Below are 6,638 nucleotides of genomic sequence, written 5' to 3'. Positions count from 1 at the left end.
CTTTACAGAAGCAATGGTTACTTTTTCTTCCTGAAATGGAAAAAAAAATGCTTGCCCCAGTGAAGAGTCTTATTCTCAGAATAATTTTCATTCAAATAAAATAACAGGATGCTTTTCAGAATAAGCTGCACTACTTCCTTCAGAACATTACATTATTCATTGTAAAGTCATAGATTTAAATAAGAATAAAATGGGGAAAAGAGAAGGGAAAACAGCAGATACAAATAAGCATCAATATTCATAATCGTTCACAAGGCTTTAGCCATTTGAAGGATGCTTATCCTTCAAAATATTAATTTCTGCATTGTGATTGATATGAGTGATTTTTTTTGCATACAGAAAAGTACCACAAAAGAACAATGACCTGGAATTTAGGATGATCTGCAGTACCCTCCCAACACACTAAAAGTAATATTAACATAGGCAACAACCTGTGCCATGCACATCTTTTCTCAGTTTTTCAATTATTATTATTATTATTTAAATTAATATGCTGCTCAACTCCCAGCAACTCTTTTAGTTGAACAATCTAGAATGATTAAAGCCAGCTGAAATCAGTTCTATGGGTTTCTCTCCCCAACTCAGGAGATATGTGCATGTGACACACACGTATGTAAACCCTATTCCAGTGATGACCAATGTTCAAAGACATCTACATATTTTGCGGGTTTTGCATCTCCTGCCATCTATTTTTTATTCCCACTCACTGATTTTCAACTCTTCTTCTTCTTCTCAGCTCAAGTTACACAAAGACCTCTCTATTTCTCAATAAGGATAGATAGATAGATAGATAGATAGATAGATAGATAGATAGATAGATAGATAGATAGATAGATGATAGATAGATAGATAGATGATAGGTAGATAGATAGATAGATAGATAGATAGATAGATAGATAGATAGATAGATAGATAATAGATAGATGATAGATAGATAGATAATAGATAGATAGATAGATAGATAGATAGATAGATAGATAGATAGATAGATAGATAGATAGATAGATAGATGATAGATAATAGATAGATAATAGATAGATGATAGATAGATAGATAGATGATAGATAGATAGATAGATAGATAGATAGATAGATAGACAGAGATGATGATGATAGATAGATAGATAGATATCACAGACAGACAGACTTATTTTTCTTTTCTTGAGAATCATGGAGTTAGAAGGATACCCCATTCAGTTCTCAGGTAGCCAAAAGAAAACTATGGACTAGCTGGGTGCTAGGATAAAACATTCATTCTACCTCAAACAACTGGAGAAATTGTAAAACTGTAAACCTATAGGTAGGATACTGGGGGATGGGGGGGGAAGAAAAATCATGATTTAAAAAATCTGTTGGGTTGCAAATTGACAAACTTCTTTAAGTTAACTAAAGATCTTTACTATCCTGTATTTCAGCAGTGCTGGGAAAGGGAGGTTTAGAACCTGTACTGTGCACAATAAGCATTAGGCTAAGCTGGAGGAGCTCCCTTCTTCTGCAAAGTAGTCAATGAATTGTTTAAGGTTAGTTTGCAACAAACCAAAGTGCTGTAGCCCAAACAGACGAGCCCTCAAGTCAACATGACAAAGACAAGTGTACTTCAGATGCAGAGAAGAGAAAGATGCCTTTGGGTCACCTTGAAAGTGAAAGGGGGCTTAGAGGATGACATCTTCCCTTCCTGCATCCCAGAAACAGTTGCTGACATGTTCTGGCAAAGAAGGAACTAGAAGTCGAGATAAACTCATCGTTTTTGGATATCAGTCTTAGAGGAAGAGAGGAAAGAAACTCAGGGTAAGAAAAGTGGGGGTTGAGAGAGAGAGGGGGGTAATGTAAAGCTGGCATGCTATGGGCTTCAACTGCCCACCACTGACTTGCGACAAAGCCCTAGTAGATTAGATTTGGCAACATAGCCCAAAACAAGGAAAAGTAGCTTATCTATGTGTAATAGGTAGTTGATTTCCTTGAAGTATATTTCATTAACTATAGGTAGGGGAGAAAATGTAATTTATCCTTTGACTGCAACGTGTGCCATGGAAGCTTACTCACCTTAGTAGTCAGAACAAAACAACCCCTCCTACTAAAACCTACCCTATGGATGTAGAAACCATTATTCTAAGCAGACAAGGAAGATGACGTCTAATCCAGTGTTTCTTAATTTTGGCAACTTTAAACTGACTGGGATTTGAAATCCACACAGCTTAAAGTTGCTACGGCTGAGAAACACCGCTTCAATCATTACTCTAGTTAAAAGGTGGTGTACAAATAGACACGTGGACTTTTAATAAACAAAAATCGAACAGTTCAACTCACATTCAGAATAAAGAAAAAAAAATCTATGCTGTCTTCCTCAGCATGTTTGGAATTTATGGGTCAGATCCTCCATTTCCCTTTAGAGGCTAAATTTAAAACGTGAAGTTGTGAAAAATGCATAATTTCTCATTGAATCCAAATATAGTAAAAAGTGTCTTAGTGTAATTATAACTAGTATAGGATTGAATGATTGATTCAGATCTAGGTGTGATTAAGAAACTGATCGGGGGAAAAAACAGCTTCCCATTACTGACAATCATAGGAAACTATGGTCTTTCATCCTCTTGCTTATAGTTTTTTCTGTTTATTCTTCTTCTTATTTATTATTATTTATTAGTTATTATTTCTGTTGTTTTCTTTGTTAATGTTTGTTATTTTTATTTGGATTGATATATTTGGTTCTTTTAAATCTATCTACATATAGTAGGATTGTAAATTAGTACAATCAGACTAGCATAGTAAAATAATTGGATGGATGGATGGATGGATGGATAGATGGATAGATGGATGGGTAGATGGATGGACAGTATTCTGACTACTAAATAATGTAAAATTTATTGAACTTTGAAGACAGGCCAAAGAGTTGACCAATTACATCAATTTCAGTTTAAAGATGATAATTGGTATGCATGCAATTGCTTTTTTGAGTGATTCCTGGGAATAAGAACATGAAAAACTAATATTGATTTTTGCCGCTGTGTTTCTATCAAATATTCCTTTGCCCTCATCTTTTTGCTGTATTTCAAAAGAGCCATTTGCTTTATTACCAGACTTTTTGTGTCTTTTAGAGTAAAGCAGGCATTGGAATATCAGCATCTTTTGTGTCCATACTGCATGTTTAACAATGATATGGTGATGATGAAGGAGGAGGAGGAGGAGGAGGAGGAGGAGGAGGAGGAGGAGGAGGAGGAGGAGGAGGAGGAGGAGGAGGAGGAGGAGGAGGAGGAAGAAGAAGAAGAAGAAGAAGAAGAAGAAGAAGAAGAAGAAGAAGAAGAAGAAGAAGAAGAAGAAGAAGAAGAAGAAGAAGAAGAAGAAGAAGAAGAAGAAGAAGAAGAAGAAGAAGAAGAAACAACAATAACAACCATAATACACAATGGACTGAGAATTTCCACAATTTATCTAAAATATTCTGGTTCCTGTTATAAGGAAAGACATTGAAAGAAATCATTTTGGCATACCAGCAGTTTTACTTAGCTGGGGAAAAAGAGATTGAACAACATGTAAATGGCACCTGTTTGGCACTACTTTTCATAAATATCATAGACCAATGTGACGATGTTAATGTCTCTGCTACTGTCTACTGTAGATTAGTAAATAGTCTGCAACTGCAATGAAATGATTTCTCACTTCCTCAGTAATTTATTTTAATGAGTTTTTATGCAGTCAAATAAGTCTGAGAAATTATATTTTGGATTCCCTGCCTTTTTACTGTTTTGTCATATCCCCCTCAAACATGATTTGCTTGTAGATTACATTAACAACTAGAACATGGATATAAACATTCCCAGTAGTGTCCAAAAGAGTTAGGACACAAAAATATTCCCAAGCCTGATGTAAACCCCATGACATCTGACAGAACTGTGTAAGTTGCAGCAACTGACATCATCATGCAAATGTTGTTACTTGCCACCTTTATTCCTTCTTTCATAATCACCACTGATCATTCCACTCTTAAATGTTTAGGCTACCATAACTGTTATGTGATGTATTTTTTTTCCCTGCATCTGAAGATTTCTCTCCTGGCTGTTAAATCTCATTTCAGTCTTGGTCCCTGCTTCCATTAACAGTTTCCTTTCTTTCAACTATATTTCTTTCTCTCAACAGATTCTCAGGTCCTTTACAAATAATAACAGTTATGCAATAAGATAACAATAAATTAAATTGCACTCCATACGCAGATGAGTGAATAGAGAAGTGGTTTGTTTTTTAAAAAAACAACAACAGTAAATCAGTAGTGTAGGAAAACCACATTATATCTCAGGTCACTTATTTTCCATTCAGAAAGATCAAGATTCCAGAAAAAAACAGGATAGCTAGAAACCATCTTCCTTTCAACATACTGAAATAGTGCTTGGTAAAATGCTAAGAGTTGATCGATAAATATTCTGTTTCTTATACAGACAGTTTCTAGGATCAGCCTTCTTCAACTTCATAGCCTCTGGTATAAATCTCAGAATTCCTGAGGTTTCATACCAAGATAGAAGGGACTTAAAATAATTATTATGCTAAACACATTTAAAGGGTGGACAGTTGATAAAGCCTGATCTAAATTTTCCAACAAAGAGAAATAAATGTTTCTAGTTATTCAGTTCCAAATTCTGAAGATTGGATTTAAAAGGAAAGCATTATCAGAGCTAATTGGAGCCCCTTGACTGCATACACCAGTTGACTGGTGCTATTTTTTTTAACTGGTATATAGAATAGAAATTCCTTATTTATTTGTTCAATGAGAGAAGCTCTTATCTGGATAGCATCCCGGTTTCCCTGTTTGATTCAGTTCTTCTTGCATAACCTCTTGTACATATAGGCATGTAGTTCTTTCTCATTTGGCTGTCACACTAGGCCCCAGGTTCATATATTAAGTTGCACATATATACCGTGTAACACGAGCATGATTCCCCAAAACGTTGGATGAGAACCAAGAACTTCATGAAAAGATGATGTAGCTTGATTACATTCTTCCGGGAAGTTTAGCATATAGACTTTCCTAGAATATGAAGGAACACAGTTCTGTCTCAATACGGCATTGTTATAAATGAATCATTGGTTCTAAATTACATTATACTGGAAAAAGTTTGCCAATAGTGTTCCTAGTGAACTGGGTTGAGGTTGCCTGATGTTAAATCATTATTCAAGGGATTTATAGATTTATTTTCATCATTGTTGTAATCTCAGTAGTAGTGAAACCTTAATGCTGAAATCACTAATTATAGTCTTTGCAATGACTGGCTTATGAAATTTATATCTTGTTATTTGTAGACAAATAGGATAGATGCCTTGTTTCATCTCAGATCAATCATACATTTTGCAACAAGATTGCCACTTGATCTCCTAAACAAAAAGCTAACACGGTAATTAGGATTATTCCTGATATTTGCAGATGTTCAACATATTATATGCAACCAATTCTTCATATAAGAAGGGTAACATGATAACCTAGAAATGTGGTAAGGAATGTGGCACAACTGTTTTGAGTGTTCTTTGCTAATCAAACGTTGCTTTACAGTTGAAATCCTATTCTCTTCAGCAGTCTTATTCTCCTTCTTGTCCTGCTATGATCTTTATGAGTCCAGGTTGAACTTTGGCATGATATGACCGATTTTTGGACTATTCTCAGATAATGATTTCCTTATACTGCTGCATTTAGCTTTGGCTGAAACTCAGGGTAACCCTCAGTGAAAACTTCCCTTAACCCGGATGAATGAAGGCTTTATTCAACACTAAACAAGTGTTTATCTCACAATGGGTTGCATTTTCATCCTCCCCTAGAATCATTTCCTTGTCTTCTGACATCTTCATTCCTACATTCTCCTTCTCATTATTTGTGGGGTCCAGTTGCTTGGTCCTCAGTGTCTTCAGCTGTCCGATGTCACTGGGGATCAAAGCAGAAAAAGACGCATAACTGGAGACATGCAAAAGGCTGGAATTTCAATTGCTGAGAATTTTCAGCTTTACTTGAGAATGGGATGGTTTTAGAATCAAATAAAGTGGCTTTAGAATCTTTTGAGAAAAGTAATACTGTGGATTAATTTTCTCATGTAAGAAATATTGATCTCAATACTTTTTATTTCAAGGTAATGTTTTAATTAATACGTAAATACCATCAATTATTATTATTATTCTTCAAGGTTATTGCTTATCTAAATCAAAGGATTTTAATGTGGGAGCCAGATCATGCTTTCCTTATAGTTCTAGAATGCATATTAGAGCAGAAGTAACACATCCTGATGTGCCAGAAAGGAAAGAAGATAGTTGCCTTTCCCTGATGTGAAAAGGGACACTACACAGAGACAGTGTGTTTAGTGTTTATATCAGGGGTGTCCAACCTTGGCAACTTTAAGACTTGTGGACTTCAACTCCCAGAATTCCTCAGCCAGCTTTGCTGGCTGAGGAATTCTGGGAGTTGAAGTCCACAAGTCTTAAAGTTGCCAAGGTTGGACACCCCTGGTTTATATTATGTTATCAGTAGGAGGGGCAAGGTTAGAGAATTTTAGAAATGTAGACTTTTGTCAGAGAAGGTTGGCAAAGTGGGACATTAGTTTAGAGTCTCTAAGTAGTAACAAGAGAACAAAGTCTAACTCTCTTTGAATGCCGTTGACTCTTATGTAGCTT

Source organism: Notechis scutatus, chromosome 6, assembly GCF_049901735.1.
Source record: "Notechis scutatus isolate UNSWTSFEM ecotype Mainland chromosome 6, rNotScu1.2, whole genome shotgun sequence".
NCBI classification, from domain to species: domain Eukaryota; kingdom Metazoa; phylum Chordata; class Lepidosauria; order Squamata; family Elapidae; genus Notechis; species Notechis scutatus.
Note: the sequence above shows the minus strand (reverse complement) of the source record.